Genomic DNA, 18,241 nt, shown 5'->3' with positions numbered 1-18,241 from the left:
CCCAATAGTTCAACTGCACAGTGTCGACTCATACAGAAGTTGATAGTAAACATGACAATGGTCAACACATGAAAAGGTCAACATGGGTTTTTTCATGTTTTTTTGGTGCCGGTTTATAGACCTGCTAATACGGACCCCATGTTAGTATTCTGCTGTGCTCAACACACTTTACCATTCCCAGTTGGAATCCACTGCATATGTTGACCTTGTCACTGTTGATCATATGGTGTGGACCCATTCCCTGTCGACCTAGACATTATTGACCTATCATCCGGATCCCCACCAAAGAATTGCCTCTTGTATACATCCACCTCATATTAACATATGCCTCAGCCTCTCTTGGATCTCTTCTCTGTTCTCAGCTACTGTCTGAAACTGAATTGAACTGTGTCAAAGTAAGTACAGCAACAGCTAAGAGTACCTAATGAAATCTTCTGTCTGGTAATGACTCAAGTATTGATCAGTATAATGATACCTGTTAATAAGAACAGCATTATCCATTCAGGAATCCATGAGCGTTCTAAATCCAGCTACATGGGCTTAAAGCTACAGGATTTGGGAGCTGCAAATTTCAAAAAGCATTGTGTCTCGCGTAGGACTGGTAGTCAAGTGTGTGATGTACTGTATCTGCTCAGGATTACTTCGGATGTCCTCTATGGACAAGCAAGTTATGTATGTGATTTTTTTTTTCTTCTTAATATCCTGATTTAAGGCTTTGATGTTGATTCAGAGGTTATAGGAAAACTATGCAGTTGTAATGTTTATATGAAAATTGGGTACTTATGAGTTATCCGGGCGCCCGATTTCTAAATCGGGTCGGATCGGGCACATCGCATCGCATCGCATGCGACCATCGGATGCGATGCGATGCGATGCGATGACCCGATTTTTCCATAGGAATCAATGTTAAAATGGACTGAGTCCATTTTAACATGGAATTCAATGGGAAAAAGGGGTCCTTTTCATACCCCTACTATCCAAGTGGGCATGGAGTTGGATATAAACCTGTGGCGAGCGTAGCGAGCCACCGAGCCCGAAGCGTGGCGAGCGTAGCGAGCCCCGCGAGGGGACACAGAATACCGTCCCCTCGCGGGGCTCGCTTCGCTCGCCACGCTTCAGGCTCGGTGGCTCGCTACGCTCGCCACAGGTTTATATCCAACTCCATGCCCACTTGGATAGTAGGGGTATGAAAAGGACCCCTTTTTCCCATTGAATTCCATGTTAAAATGGACTCAGTCCATTTTAACATTGATTCCTATGGAAAAATCGGGTCATCGCATCCGATGGTCGCATGCGATGCGATGCGATATCGCATCGCATCGCATCTGATTGTATGCCTTAACTTAAGGCATACAGGTCGAGTATCCCGTATCCGAATATCCGTTATCCGAATTATTTCGAAATATGGACATTCCAGAAAGTGAAAAAAATTATTTTTTTTGCTAAAAACTCACTGGGGACATTTGTAACAGCATCACTGGGGACATGATATGTAACTGGCACTATATATGTGCAAGACAATGATTGCTTGGCATTCAAATTCAGTGCTGAGATAGTACACACATTTTGTTTCACGTTTTGAAACCTTGTTTTTTGAACAATTAAAATATATTTGTGTGTATTTTATGTGGTAATAAAATATATTTGTGTGTATATTATGTGTTTATACAGCATAAATGCAAGATACTTCAAAATATATCATTGAAATATTAAAATATTCCGAAATACGGAATAATCCGTTATCCAAAATTCTCCTGGTCCCGAGCATTTTGGATAAGGGATACTCAACCTGTACAATCAAAAAATCGGGCGCCCAGATAACTCATAAGTACCGAAAATTGTTTCACATTTTGGTTTATTTTATATCATTTAACCTGTGTAATTAAAACAAATGGCTTTGTATATTTTTTTTTTTAAATGACAGTTTTGTAAGCCGCCACTTCCCATTGGGTTTGAGGTACAAATTTAAAACAGCAATAATCACAATAATATTAAAACACTAGTTAAAAGCCTATCAAAATCACGGCTTAGTCACTATCTGCTCCTACCTTCAATCTCTGTCTTCACAGCTCCCTCTGTCTATATTCAGGAAGTTTGAAACCATCATTTTGGTTTCACTTTCTGTTAAGGAGTCATTTGCTCTGTCGAGTTGCCTCTAGGGGCCACTGGCAGTACTTCAACTGAAGATGCGGATAATTTAGCTTTTTATATAGTGATGCTTTGGTTTTGCATTTAAAAGTATTGCCATTTTAATTCTCTTGGTAAAAACCAGCCAATATGAACAGCCTCTTTTCTTAAAGTTCTTAACCCCTAAACCTCTGGTACTCACGCCACTTTCAGTTGGGCCTCCATGTCATTGTTCAAATGGATGGTCCTAAGAGGCAATGAGGCAGATGTATTAAGCCTGGAGAAGAGATAAACTGGAGATAAAGTGGAGATAAAGCACCAGCCAATCAACTCCCAACTGTCATTTTGAAACACAGTTCATTGGTTGGTGCTTTATCTCCACTTTATCTCTTCTCCAGGCTTAATACATCTGTCCTAATATTTGTACAAATTAAAGTTAAGGGAACCTTAAAAAGGATGCAGAATTCACAGGTTGCCCAGCATCAGCTTATGGTCATCTCTACATTATAGACATATGAGTAATGATGATCAGGCTGATTGAGTAGTGAAAGTGCTTTATATTCTTGCAGTGATTCTCTGACAGATGACACTATAGTTCTGAAGTTTTATCTCATCGCTTTGATCTGGAGTATCACAAATTTTCCTGTAGACATTTGGGGCGAAATGTAATAGGGTGCGATTTTTTAGACTAAAAAAAAATCGCACCAAATCGCACCTTTAAAAATCGCGTTTTTTGCCGCGAATTCGCATATGTAATGAGATGCGAATTAGCGGCAAAAAAATGCGATTTGCCGCGATTTGCCGCGATTTTTAGTCATGAAAATGTGCGCATTTTCAGTCATGAAAATGTGTGCATTTTTATAAATGCGCTTTTGTGCAAAAAAAAAAGTAAAAAAAAAAAACGGCGTGGGGTCCCCCCTCCTAAGCATAACCAGCCCCGGGCTCATTGAGCCGGACCTGGTTCCAAAAATACGGGGGAACAAAAAGCATAGGGGTCCCCCGTATTTCTGAAACCAGCCCCGGACTCTTGGACCGGTCCTGGTTCCAAAAATACGGGGGACAAAAAATCTGGGGGTCCCCCGTATTTTGAAACCAGCACCGGGCTCCAACAGCCCGCGGTGTCATGCCACAGCCGGGGGACACTTTTTATACAAGGTCCCCCGGCCAAAACATGAGCACCGTGGCTGGTCAGCCTTGGACGGGGTACCTGGAGGAGTGGGGACCCCCCCAATAAAGGGGTCCCCCCCCCCCAGGCTTCACCCGTCCAGGGCTGAAGCCCGGGGCTGTCACCGGCGTCCGTGGCCAGTGGACGCCGGCCTGATAGGGTTAAATTCATCATACATATCATTACATTGCTTTTTACCGGCGAACTACAAGTGCCAGCAGACCTCCCCCGCATGCTGGGACTTGGAGAACCACAAGTCCCAGCATGCGGGGCATTAATGGGCCCGCTGGGACTTGTAGTCCACCTGTAAAAAGAATGTTTATAAAAAACACACACACAGAGAAGTACAAGTTTATTACACACACACACCTCAATTTTACACAGCGTTACTTACCATTCCTGGATCCAGCGCTGGTCTGGCTGCTTTACAGCCGGCTCCCCCCCCGAACTGACAGGCAGCGGGGAGAAGCGGCTGTCTCCGTCGCTTCTAACAGCCTCTGTAGCGCTGTCCGAGTGCTACAGAGGCTGAGAGCGTGATTGGCTGAGCTACAGTATGCGTCTCCATGGAGACGCATAGCTCAGTCCTGATTGGCTGAGCTATGCGTCTCCATGGAGACGCATACTGTAGCTCAGCCAATCACGCTCTCAGCCTCTGTAGCACTCGGACAGCGCTACAGAGGCTGTTAGAAGCGACGGAGACAGCCGCTTCTCCCCGCTGCCTGTCAGTTCGGGGGGGAGCCGGCTGTAAAGCAGCCAGACCAGCGCTGGATCCAGGAATGGTAAGTAACGCTGTGTAAAATTGAGGTGTGTGTGTGTAATAAACTTGTACTTCTCTGTGTGTGTGTTTTTTATAAACATTCTTTTTACAGGTGGACTACAAGTCCCAGCGGGCCCATTAATGCCCCGCATGCTGGGACTTGTGGTTCTCCAAGTCCCAGCATGCGGGGGAGGTCTGCTGGCACTTGTAGTTCGCCGGTAAAAAGCAATGTAATGATATGTATGATGAATTTAACCCTATCAGGCCGGCGTCCACTGGCCACGGACGCCGGTGACAGCCCCGGGCTTCAGCCCTGGACGGGTGAAGCCTGGGGGGGGGGACCCCTTTATTGGGGGGGTCCCCACTCCTCCAGGTACCCCGTCCAAGGCTGACCAGCCACGGTGCTCATGTTTTGGCCGGGGGACCTTGTATAAAAAGTGTCCCCCGGCTGTGGCATGACACCGCGGGCTGTTGGAGCCCGGTGCTGGTTTCAAAATACGGGGGACCCCCAGATTTTTTGTCCCCCGTATTTTTGGAACCAGGACCGGTCCAAGAGTCCGGGGCTGGTTTCAGAAATACGGGGGACCCCTATGCTTTTTGTTCCCCCGTATTTTTGGAACCAGGTCCGGCTCAATGAGCCCGGGGCTGGTTATGCTTAGGAGGGGGGACCCCACGCCGTTTTTTTTTTATAAAAACACTTTTACACATTTTTATTAACAGAACCATGCACAGATCTCAATGATCTGTGCATGGTTCTGTCAAAATCGCCTGTCAGAACCTGGTCTATTTTTTTTGCGATTTTTGGTAACATTGACCAAAAATCGCACCCTATTACATTTGCGAGTTGTATACTTTATAATGGGAAAACATCTGGATGCGAATTGAAATGTGACTAAAAATCGCACTTAGAAAAGTGCGATTTCGCGGTAAAAAGTGCGATTTTTTACCGCGATTTTCAACCTATTAAATGTGCGATTTTCGGAAAATGTGCGATTTCGGCCGTTTTTGACCAAAAATCGCACATGTCTAACAAATCACACCCTATTACATTTCGCCCTTGATCTTCTTTCTAACACACAGCATGATGAATCTGTCTGAGCTGCAATTCACACATAAGGAATATCAATTGCATACGATAATAGTGCTGTATGGCAGTGTAACACTGCAGTCTCCTGTTTATCAGATGGCAAACAGCTTTCTGCAAGTTCTTACAGATAACACAATGTTGCATTAGTGAATGTCCATATTTATGAATTGAAAAAGTAGATAATGATGTTGCTGCAAAAATGATTTTCCCATGCATATTAATGATAAGCAAAGCCTGTTGCTTGTGAAATGTCCCTCAGACATACCGGGGCATTTTTACTAAGCAGTTTGTCAAACGTTTGCAGAAAATAGTAATTTTCTGAGCTTGGATGTAAATTAATTATTGCCACAGTATATTCAGAGGGTACGGCAGATTTCACATAAGCAGTCCCATAGGTTTGTATACCAAACGAGAAGTTTGGAAACACACCAAGGCCCAGAAAAGCTATGCAATGAAAGTCATGAAGTATGCCTGCAATATATATTTATATAGTGGCCAGGATGCCGGCACTCACAAAAGCGACAGCCCGACAATGCACCAACATCAATTAGGATGCCGGTGCCAGAACCGCAAATGCAAGGATTCCCCAAAAATTAGTATGGCAAATCAGGTTAGCGTTAGGCCGGGTAAGGGGTGGGTTAGGTTTAGGTGCTATTCGGGGACTTAGGGTTAAGCTGCGGGGGGGGGGGGGGGGGGGGGGGGCGGCGTGGAAGGTTAAGTTTGCTGGATTTGAAGATTACGGTTAGGCACTAGAGGGAGGGTTAGGGTCAGGCTGTGGGCAACATGAATCATGATACCTAACCCGGAATCCAGTAAAATCGGGCCCAAATCGCACAGTGTATGGGGACCTTAAGATATATTGAGTTTGCCAGTCTAATGAAAAAGAGATTTATGTGGAATTCTAAACTATATTTCTTACCAAATCTCTCACTTTCTGTATCTCTCATCCTATTAAATCTCACCCCCTATTTCTGTGTCAGCAGACATGACCTAGGCCAGGCAGTTGCTATACTTCACTGGGTGATTATACAGAAACACTCTCACTTTTAGTGTGATAGGGGAGAGATGAATGAAAAGCAGAGGTTTCAGCAGTAAATATAATTAGCAGGATTACATTAAGCAGGCCATAAAGACACAGCCTGGAGGGGGCAGTTGATGAGAGGTGCAGGTGGGGAGCGTGGATGAGGAATACGTGGCAGATTTCTCGCTAAATCTTTATGACAGGCACTGCAGGCTAGGTAGAATTCGAAACCCAAATCTCATTGGGATCATACAAAAAAGGGTTTATCTCTATTTCATATTAATGATATTCTCATTCTGTGAAAATATTGACAACAAGGGTCACAGCACAATTCTACCACAATTCAGCTTCACATTACAACAAATAAGTACTCAGTTTTCATCATTGCAAATGAGTCAATAAAAGTAAATGCTCACAGCAGGTCTGAATTTGCATATTGGCCGATGGTGGGCCACTGCGCATGCGCATAGTCGCTAATTCGCATGTGCAGTGCCCGGCTTCAAACACCTTGATTTCCTCTGCCAAGGCGCTCACATTCCTGGGTGGACCCTCAGCATTTCATGGGCATTCCCATAAAAATAGTGGGTACGCCCGTAGAAACACCCATAGATTACATTGGCGCGTCTGTTTCAGGAGCCCTGATAACACTTGCTATAGGGGAGAGGATGGAGTGTACCTGTCTGGTACCGCTCAGCCTGCACTGCAGCAAATTAGGGTGCACATGCCACTGCAGGACTGTGAAATGGGAGCCACCAGTGTAAGCTGATTCTGCATGCTGGAGAAGGCTGAATCTTGGCAGTCTTACACTGACCCATCGTTCTTTGACACACAGCGTAGCTGAAATCCTGCCAATTCACTGCGGGCTCCAGTCCCTGTAGACCAGTTGATAGTGCTATCTATAAAATTATGTAAGTGATATGTGGTGTTATATAAATAGTTAAATACAGAAGCACACACACCACATTTGTTTACCATTTTATTTTATGGGGGGGGGGGGGGGTGTTAGGCACCGAACTTGCCTCTGAGCTACTGGGATAAACTTATGCCTCTGCAAGGATCCCAGTGCTGTGGTTCGTTCAGGGTACTGGTTCAGATCACTATCACACTGGTTGGAATTCTGTACCTCCCAACTGCTCAGATTCCATCAGGATGGTCCAACTATTCTGATACTGTCTCATCCGCAGGCCACAGTGAACTTGCGCCTGCAGTCGGGATCCCGACAGGCATTCACCCGATGTCGGGATCCTGACTGTCAAAACACCAAGAGACGGTTTCCCGATGGCCGTCAGCTATTTTCCTTCTATGGGGGTCCACGACCCCCATAGAGGGAGAATAGAATAGGTGGCTCGCTTAGCGAGCCACCGTGCCCACAGCGTGGCGAGTGCAGCGAGCCCGCAAGGGGCTTTGTTGCGCTCGCCATGCTGTCTGGGTCCGGCCAGTCAGGATCCCGCCATCGGGATGACTGTCGGGATCCCGACGCCGGGATAATGACTGTCAGGATCCCGACTGTCGGACCCCTATACCACACCCGCCTGCACAAACCCCCAAATACCATATTTGTATGCCAAATGTTTTCTTAGCAATATGAATCAGGCCCTTTATGATTTCCCCGCCTTCTTCCACATAACTGTTTAAGTTTTCTCCCTATACAATATGTTTACCATAATCTTTGTCTGAATATGCGAACAGCCAGGCTGTTTATATTACAGTACATATGGCCCGTGTATTTGTTCAAAGGTTTACTTTTTGTACACATATAAAATTGTAAACAGTCTGAACTGAATTGAATGCACCATAGAGCACAAAATTCATCCCAGTAAAAAAAAGTAGAGCAATTAAAAATAACATTTCCATTTTTCAATAAATAACCAGTCTATCTGCAGTAGAAGGAGCTCTGAAGCCATAAGCTAAATAGGGTGCTTCTTTGTGTCATGAAGATATGTAATTCTGTGTAAGGATAGGCATGGGGAAAGGGGAAGGCCAAGTGCACAGTTTTTAATAAAAAATAAATGGTATTTGTAATGAGTGTGTCATAGAAGTCATGGGCTAACATTTTTCTGCACCAGGGGTGGGGCCTAGTTATGTAACTGCCCAGTCCTTCCCTCTGAGGTGGCCAACAGCGTCTTCTCCTTGGGTTTCTCATGGAGAGGAGACCTTTATTTTCAGACCATACGATATGTGCATATAAATGTTCTGGGGATTTATAGTACATACTGTATGCTCACATGCAGATACAGAGATCCCATGCCTCTCTCAGTGTGTACTGCTCAGCATACAGTATGTATGCAGATACATCATTTATGTGTGCACTATTTGTTCTAACAATTTATCAAGCATTTTGCTTCCCACTATGCATCAGCCTTATTTCTGTATAGTTTGGGATTTTGCAGAACTTTGTTAATCTGTCCTCAACTTGAAATGCTTTCTTGTTGATAACTACCATATTGATCCATTCACAATGAAGTGACAGTTTAAAAACTGTGTTTTGTATAACCTACTCCGTATAGACGGCATACCTCCCAACTTTGAAGTGAATAAAGGAGGGACATCTGTGCGTGCCCAAATTAGGGGGCATGGCTTGGTGGCAAGGGGGCATGGCCTACACATCACATCATTTCCATGAGGCCATGCCCCTATATTTGCTTCTGTGGGGGCATGGCTGGCAGCTCTATAAGCTGCTGACCAGCCCCTCCACTAGCGGGAGTAGATGCTGTGCTCATGCGCACATCATCTATTCACCGGGTGACAGGAGGGGACTCCCAACTGAAACCCCCCCCACACACACACTGATGGTGGCCCCGGTCACCAGCTGGCCACATGGTTGTCCATAAATCATTAAGTATTAAAATTGCATTTCTATTTTCCTCGCAGAATTATGCAATTTTTGTACTTTTATATATTTAGGAAGACCGTGGGTTCTACATGCCTACATGGCATTGGCCTCACCTCCTCCACTTCTCATAATAGGCACTAAAACATTTTCAGCTGCAGGCCAATGAGGCCCTGAGCTCACAGATATATCTAACTCATTTTTACATAGACAAAACCAGAGCTTGCGGGTTCTAGTTTTAAAATATGTGGATAAACAGAAGTGAATCCTGTCCCTCACCACATAACTGGACCTAAGGATGACATATAAGCACAACTTATTTAATTTAATATTGTTTTCTGAAATTCTCGGTAGCAAACTTTGCACCTAGGGGTGCTGTGACAAATATTCTGATAATCTAGGGTGCCGTGATGTAAAAAAGTTTGGGAACGACTGCAGGGGCAAATGCAGGATTTTCAGAAGGGGGTTTCCAGAAGGGCGGAGCAAAGCACGGAGATGGACACTTAAGTGACCCAGTATATGCCGGGTCAGTTAAAGTATTATAGATAGACCAATTGTATATCAATAATAATAATAAATATATATATATATATATATACACACATACATACATATAGGGGCTTTAACAGCAGTGTAGACCCCTGGGCATAGCAATGTATTGGGGCCCCTACCTATCCTCCAGCGGTAGGGGTGGGGGAAGCTTTGATGTCCCGCGGGTGGCAGGGGGTATTATATAAACCGCTCAGCATGTAGGGCCTGGATCAGTAATTTCCACTAATTACCCTTTTACTGCACAGATGGTGGGAGATGAGGTGGGAGAAGGGGGCATTGGGCTGAATGAAGGGGCCCTGATACATAACTTCCAGGGTGGTAGAGGGTGTTTAACCCCTTCCCGACATTGGACGTACATTTACGTCATGGTCGGGAAGTACTTCCCGACACATGGCATAAATGTACGTCATGTGTTTAAACTGTCACTGCGTCTAGAGACGCAGTGACAGTTAGGTGATGTCTGCTGTCCCTGACAGCAGACATCCCCCCTCGTCGCCCAGGGGGGGCAGGGGTGCCCCCCCCGGTCGGCGATCGCTGTGATTGGCTGTTCAAATGTGAACAGCCAATCACAGCTATTTCCGTGTTACCGGCGGCTATGCCGCTCGGTAACACAGAAATCGGTGGTGATCGGTGCAGCACCGATCACCACCGATCCGCAGACACCCCCTCCCACCCCCCCGGCAGCTCACCGTCCAGGGCAGCAGCACCCGGCAGTCGCAGCCGGAGCGCACGCAGCGTGCGCTCCCCCCGCCCACCCCCGTACCCACAGCAGCAGCAGCAGCAGCAGCATGAGCTGCTAAAAATAAAATAAAATGAAATCAGCTGAATTTTATATATATATATATATATATATATATACACATGTGTATATGTGTGTGTGTATATATATGTGTGTATACATATATATATATATATATATATATACACACACATATATATATATATATATATATATATATATATATGTGTGTATATATATATATATATACATATATATATACACACACATATATACACATATATACATATACATACACACACACACACACACACACATATATATACATAGATATTCCCGACATATGACGTATATATACGTCATGGTCGGGAGGTACTTCCCGACCGAAGACGTATATATACGTCATGGTTTTACTGTCACCGCGTCTATAGACGCGGTGACAGTTTGGAGATGTCTGCTGTCCCTGACAGCAGACATCCCCCCTCGCGGCGATCGCTGCGATTGGCTGTTCAAATGTGAACAGCCAATTGCAGCGTTTTCTGTGTTACCGGCGGCTAAGCCGCTCGGTAACACAGTGATCGGTGCTGTACAGCACCGATCACCACCGATCGCCAGCCCCCCCCCCTCCCACCCGGCAGCCCCCCTCCCTCCCACCCACCCGGCTGCCGCAGCGCCAGCACCGCTCCCACCCCCCCGCCAGCCGCAGCGCCAGCCCCCATCCCAAAGCTGGTGACCAAAATGGGGTCACTTGTGGGGGGGTTCCACTGTATTGGTGCTTCGGGGGTCTTGCTAATGCGACATAGCACCCACCATTCATTCCACCACCAAAAATCACTCCTTCCCTTCTGAGTCCTGCCATGCACCCAACTGGCATTTTTTGGTCACATGTGAGGCATTGCCGTACTCGGGAGAAATTGGGGCACAGATTTTGGGGTGCTTTGTCTCCTTCATTCCTTGTGAAAATTAAAAATTTTGAGCCAGAACTGCATTTTTCTGTAAAAAATTACATTTTTTTACAGAAAAATGCAGTTCTGGCTCAAAATTTTTAATTTTTACAAGGTATGAAGGAGAAAAAGCACCCCAAAATCTGTGCCCCAATTTCTCCCGAGTACGGCAATGCCTCACATGTGACCAAAAAATACCAGTTGGGTGCATGGCAGGACTCAGAAGGGAAGGAGTGATTTTTGGATTTTGCAGCACAGATTCTGGTTGAATGACCCCCGAAACACCCATACAGTGGAACCCCCCCACAAGTGACCCCATTTTGCAAACTACACCCTTCAGGGAATTCATCAAGGGGTATAGTGTACATTTCAAACCCCCCGGGGTTTCACCAATTTTGATACAACTGAGCTGTGAAAATGAAAAATTTATTTTTTTCATTTTCACTGCCCAGTTGTACCACAATTGGTGAAACCCCTGGGGGTTTGAAATGTACACTATACCCCTTGATGAATTCCCTGAAGGGTGTAGTTTGCAAAATGGGGTCACTTGTGGGGGGGTACCTAACTTTTAGCATTTTATAGTGCCTAGAAACCTACATGGTGCCTAAAAAATAATCTCATAAAAAGGAGGCTCCAAAATCAAGTAGGTGCTCCTTCTATTATGAAGCCTGTGGTTTGGTCACCGTGCATACTAGGGCCACATATAGGATATTTATGAAAACCAAAGAATTGGGGGAATCAATTTTTAGTCACATTTCTCTAGTAAAATCTACTGTGTTCCTTAGAAAAATGTATTAAAATTGAAAATCCGAAAAAAAAATGAAATTTTGAAATTTCACCTACACTTTGTTTTAATTCCTGTGAAACACCTAAAGGGTTAACAAACTTCCAAAATGCTGTTTTGAATACTGTGAGGGGTGCAGTTTTTGAAATGGCATCATTTATGGGGGTGTCTCACATACAAGTCCCTCAAAGTCACATCATAACTGACCTGGTCCCTAAAAAAATCAGTGTTTGAAATTTTCTTGAAAATTTGAGAATTTGCTATTCATATTTTAAGCCTCCTAGTGTCCAAAAAAATGAAAATGAGGTTGAAATAATGATGGCAACATAAAGTAGACATATGGTCTATGTTAGTTATTCACTATTTTGAGTGGTAAGATTATTTGTCTCACAAGCAGAAAATTTAACATTTTGCAAATCGCAAAATTTTCCATTTTTTCACGATATTTTGGTATTTTTCACAAAAAAACACAGACTGTATCGACGAAAATTTACCACTAACTTGAAGTACAATGTGTCACGAAAAAACAATCTCAAAATCACTGGGATAAGTAAAAGCAAAAAAAAGTTATCCCCACTTAAGTGAGACATGTCAGAATTGAAAAAAAGGGCTCTGTCAGGAAGGCAAAAACAGGCTCTGTCGGGAAGGGGTTAATACGCAGAGGAGGGGTGTATAGTGGAGTGGACTTATTATTCATAATTTTCTGGGGGGAGGACAGCTTGCTTGACTGAAGATGTATCCAGTTCCCAAAAATAGATTTCTTAGATTTTAATGGAATTGAAAACTACCAAATGGTATTGGGGACTTGGGGATCAGGGTTCAGGAGGCAGAGTAATCTGCCAACGAGAATATAAAACTACATACCAGGTGTGTGGAGCTGCTGGAAGGCTGATATCTCTGGTTCTGGGAAAAGCTACTAGTGTCCCTCAAAGGGGGCGAGTCCCAGCTTTTGGAATTTACCCTCAGAAAAACTCTAAGTCAGACAGAACCTGAAATATCTGACTGGGAAGAGCATTTAACAGGCTTGGATGGGGACCACTGTTTTGATGTCAGATATCTCCGGTTCCCAAGGGCCGATTTTCAAAATTCTTGTACCCATGGAAAGAGGGGACTCTCAGCTTTCAGGGCTCTTAGACTCCTGGGGGGATTCTGGGTACTCAGAAAACCCCCCTGCGTGCGCTACTGAACGACTGGTTTAGGGGATAGGATAGATGGAATGATGCTTTTAAACACTGTTTTATTAATCATTCACTGTTCACTAGTCTTTCTTATAGTTGATATGAAAGCTTTAATGAAATACCACTACCGTTTAAGTGATAATTAAAAAGAAAGTAAAACAGAATACAGCTTGGAGTAATTACGAGCTAACATGTAGAGTATTGGTTTTACTGCACAAAATGGTGACACACTGCTTCCCTGCTTTAAGAGGTTCTGCATCCGTTGTTTTATTATATAATCTAATTTGTAATGCTTTCCTCATATCAGACAGACTAATGATTAGTTATTCCTTTGGTACTCTTTACCTAGAACGGCGCCCGTCGCGGGCATCGCGGGTACATTTATGTGTGGCCGCGACGCGACCGACGCGATGCCCGCGATTTCCCATTGAAACCCATGTTAAACATGGAAATCGTGTCGGTCGCGTCGCGGCCGGCCATAAATGTACCCGCGATGCCCGCGACGCGATGCTCCCGATTTCCCATAGGAATAAATGTTAAAAGGCGCGATGGACCCGATTTTACTGTTAAATGGCTCAATGGACCCGATTTGGCCATAGAAATCAATGTTAAATGGGCCACAGAGCCCATTAACCCTTAAATGTCCCCCCCAATTTTTAACACCACCCCACGATCCACGCAAACCCGAAGCGTGGCGAGCGCAGCGAGCCCCGCGAGGGGACGCGGATACCTTCACAGGTAGACGCGTCCCCTCGCGGGCTTCACAGGTGTCGGCGTCGCCACGGACACCTGTGAAGCCCGCGAGGGGACGCGTATAACTGTGAAGGTATCCGCGTCCCCTCGCGGGGCTCGCTGCGCTCGCCACGCTTTGGGCTCGGTGGCTCGCTGCGCTCGCCACACTATTATATTCTCACTCCACGCCCTAGTGGATAGTAGGGCATGAAAAGGTCGGAGGACGCGTACCGCCGCCCCTCGCGGGCTCGCTGCGCTCGCCACGCTTCGGGTTCGCGTGGATCGTGGGGTGGCGTTAAAAATTGGGGGGTACATTTAAGGGTTAATTTTGCTTATTTGGGCTCTGTGGCCCATTTAACATTGATTCCTAGGGCCAAATCGGGTCCATTGAGGCATTTAACAGTCAAATCGCGGTCAATCTGCCTTTTTAACATTGTTCCCTATGGGAAAATCGCGGTCATCGCGGTCATCGCGGACATCCCGATTTACCCGCGATGCCCGCGATGAGCGCGATGACCGCGATTTTTACCCCCGACGACCGCGATTTCAATCGCTGGCGCCGTTCTAGGTAAAGAGTACCATTCCTTTTAACTCTATGTGCTATTCTATATAAACATACTTACTGTGGTATCTGGGATTTGAGGATAAGTGTGGATTGCATAGAGAAGCACCTCCAGCCTAAAGGCCACCATCCACTAGGCAATATATTGCATGCAAACCCCGCCAGCTCATCCAGCGATACCCTGCCAACTAACCGGTGGCATGCGCCTCGCACCGCAATCGCAGGAAAAGGACCTGCGATAGGGCACATTTCATGTCATCCATCGTAACAATGCTTCGGAATCGCATGAAAAATGCCCATATCGTACTAGTGGATGGAAGCTGGAAATAAATAGATAGATACTAAGATAGATAGATATATACTATCTATCTACAGTATCTAGCTATCTAAGAAATGCCCACCGGCTGCATGCACCGATTGCATAAAAAGACGCACTATTGACAGCATTATGGTTTCTGTCGATTAGAAGTGAACTGTATTGGCCAATGCCCCTGCGTACACAGATGCGGTTGCTAGCTGCGGCACACGCAGAAAATGCTTGTACCACGGGTGCATGTTGCTAGCCAGTCCTCTCTTACCTCCCATAAGTGCACACTGTCCAAATCCTCATTGTGAGCACCATCGATCAATTAAGATGTAGACACAGATGGAAAGACACTGATATTTATCAGGGCTTGCTAGTGTATTGTGTTTTACAAGATGTTCCATATAAGTGGCCACAGGAAAATGTATTTAAAATGTAGCCATAGGTATTATTGTGCTTTATAACCAGTTCAGGGAAATAGCACTGATGATCCCATTAAAATGTGTACTGTACAGTATGTCTTTGATTTATTTCCCCCCTATGAATCGAACAGCTACATAATGGTGTTAAGGTGCAATCAGGGAGATTTGTGGATTCTCGAGTGAGTCACTGAAATTGTTACAGCAGTATGTCAGGGAGTTGGTAAGTGTGGTTGGAGGTACATTTAAAGCCCTGGAAATGGCTTCAGTCAGTCAAGTGTGCTATTATCTCAAATGTGTCAGGTCCACACACTGGAGGCTATTCTTAGATCTGCGTGCACATTCGGAGGGAATAGGGCGGACTGCCCACCTCCTGCACCTGAGTCATCAGAATGTGAGCATGCGAACTTGGTAATGCCCAAGAAACACCGCCCCCCCAGCCAACCAGCCGCACTCTCCTTGCACCCCCCCCCCCCAGCCAACATTCTGCTTGCCGCGGCCGCACGCACCATGCACATGCGCAAAGAGAAAGCATCGGCCCCGTGTGACCGGACCTAAATAAGGTCCACTGTCAATGCTGAAGCACTGTGCTTGCACCAAAACGGCACTGGGTGCTGTGATTGATTAGCGATAGTTCACACACACAGCATTTTTTTTGCAAAGTGAGTGACAAGTACGCTTTGGGGGAGGTAGCAAGGGGTGATTAGAAAAACACAGGCATCTTGGGATCATTTTCTGGGCCTTCCCTAATCAGGCAATGCAAATGTGTTTGCAGCTGGAGAGGCCCAGGCATCTTTGGAGAGCTGCTCTGTCTGGGACAGCATAGGGTTGCTCGGGTGCCCAGTGTTCCAACCTATGTACATGAGCACTGGATGTGAGATGCTGGCAGTGGGGTTCTCGATTCATATTTGTAAGTAAAGCAAAAAAGCAAGTAACTATATATCGGGAACAAACTATGTTGCCATGCTAAAAGAGCAAACATGTTTATATTTTTTCTGTGTAGGGGAAAATATTGGTTGCTTTTGCATGTAACCCACAAACATTAGATGGCTTTATTTTTATACTGCAATTGAATTTTTAGTTTGAACGCAAACAAAATCCACCAATATCTAAATCTTTCTTACACATACACTTACACATACATCTGCCGCACCTGCAGTGCAATATTGCTTTGCCCACTTGCTTGCATTTTTTGCTGTGCTTACAAACATGAATTAGGCCTTGAACCTTGCAAGCAAAATCACAGCTTCGTATGCTAGAGCCGTAAGTAGGTATTTTGGTGCGCTGGGTCAGAAAAAGCATTGGCGTCCCCTATAAATTTCATATGGTGCATCCAGTGATAGGTGCATCCGGGGGATGCCAAGGAATAAAGAGGAGGAAGTTACAAGTGAGACTGATTAAAACAGATAATTGACAAGTGTTACAGAACAACATTTCCTGCTTTGCGGCGCTATGTGCATCTTGCACCACCGCAGTTATGGCCCTGGCGAAAGTAACTGTGCACCTCTGAAACCTGTCCACTGTCATAAGAAAAGAAATGCATTCATAGCCGACTCATCACATATAACATAGTACTAATATGGCAAAGTGTATATATATATATATATATATATATATATATATATATATATATATATATATACTTTAGGAATCTGCTGTGTGGTCCATGCTGTGCCCCTGGATGTATTGTTGGATTTGATGCCTAACTCCTGACGAAGGTCCTTATAGGACAGAAACGTTGAGTACCTTATTATTCTGCTTTTCAATGTTTATATATTGCTAACGACACAGCTGATTTTAAAGTGCATTCATAAAAGAGTGTGTCCTTTTTTCGTTTATATATATATATATATATATATATATATATATATGCAGTTTAAGCAGAATGACTATAAGTTTCACATCAGTAATACACAGAAGTCAAATTTCCTTCTAGAATATGGAAATGCCTCCAGTCTCAAATGTGTATAATTAATCCAGTGAGTCATAAAAGCAAACACCCGAATATCCAATTAATATTTGCAAATATTGCCAGATGCTTTCCTGGGCTGTAGCGGTAAAACAAATGATGGGACGTACACTTACTGAAAGTAACAGTGGTGTAAGGCTCATATTAGGGACAGAGACAGATATGATTCCTTTTACCGCTCTGATTTTTCTCTACCATTGATTAGATTAACACAAGCTAATTGCTAGCTTGGATGACTGTAACATTTACAAAGTGTTAAAAGACGACTGATAAATAAAAGCTTTATGGCATTTTCAGATCATTATGCCAAAGAGCTAATGTGTCCCGCTAGATGTAATGATGTTCTTTTTATGTACAATTACTGTTATGTTACACAGCTATATGTGTTAAAAATATTCTTATAAATTATTTCAACCTATAGTCATCAGATTCTTCAACTAATGTTACGTGTAATGGCCCGGTCACAGGGCCTTTTTATTAAAGGGCCCAAAAAACATTTGTACTAGTAGGTCCACAAGTACAGACATGAGAGAGGCAGAAGTAGAAGAACAGCAGGCGGTCCAGACCTTTATGTCCAGACCAACGGTTCAAAATTTTTACAAAATAAAATTTTGAAACGTTGATATATTAATTGGCATATACATGGTTCCTGAGCCAGTGTCGTGAGTGCCGCATATATATATATATATGAGATTTGAGATCGAACTGTGTGGCTGCTCTCGCTCAAAGACGCTGAGGCGCCGGGTTCCGGAATTGACATTGTGCTCTTGGAGCAGTGAGAGGTCCCATGAGTGAACTATAAGTGCCTGCAGTTTGTGCCAGTGGTTATTTGATATATATCTTGTGGTAGCCAGCCCACACCGGAGGAACACCTCGGTACGGGTTCTACCTTCATAAAAGGAGATTTGCCGTTAGCATTGTCCACCTGTTTTAAATAAACGGTTTTACACTATGAAGCACCCTCTCTATTTGTTTTAGATGGGAAAAAAAATGTATATATATATATATATATATATATATATATATATATAAATATGACAATTCCCCTCAAGCACGCCTATAAATAACTGT

General features: G+C 44.4%; 1 protein-coding gene across 3 annotated transcripts in view; it reads left to right on the top strand.

The window, feature by feature from the left end:
* The window catches only part of ASIC2 (acid sensing ion channel subunit 2), a 679,528-nt gene that overhangs the window by 318,931 nt on the left and 342,356 nt on the right, over positions 1-18,241 (top strand). The window lies entirely within an intron of this gene.

Source organism: Crinia signifera, chromosome 6, assembly GCF_055691185.1.
Source record: "Crinia signifera chromosome 6, ASM5569118v1, whole genome shotgun sequence".
NCBI classification, from domain to species: Eukaryota; Metazoa; Chordata; class Amphibia; order Anura; family Myobatrachidae; genus Crinia; species Crinia signifera.
The sequence above is the reverse complement of the archived record's forward strand: the minus strand, read 5'-3'. Positions and strand labels throughout refer to the sequence as shown.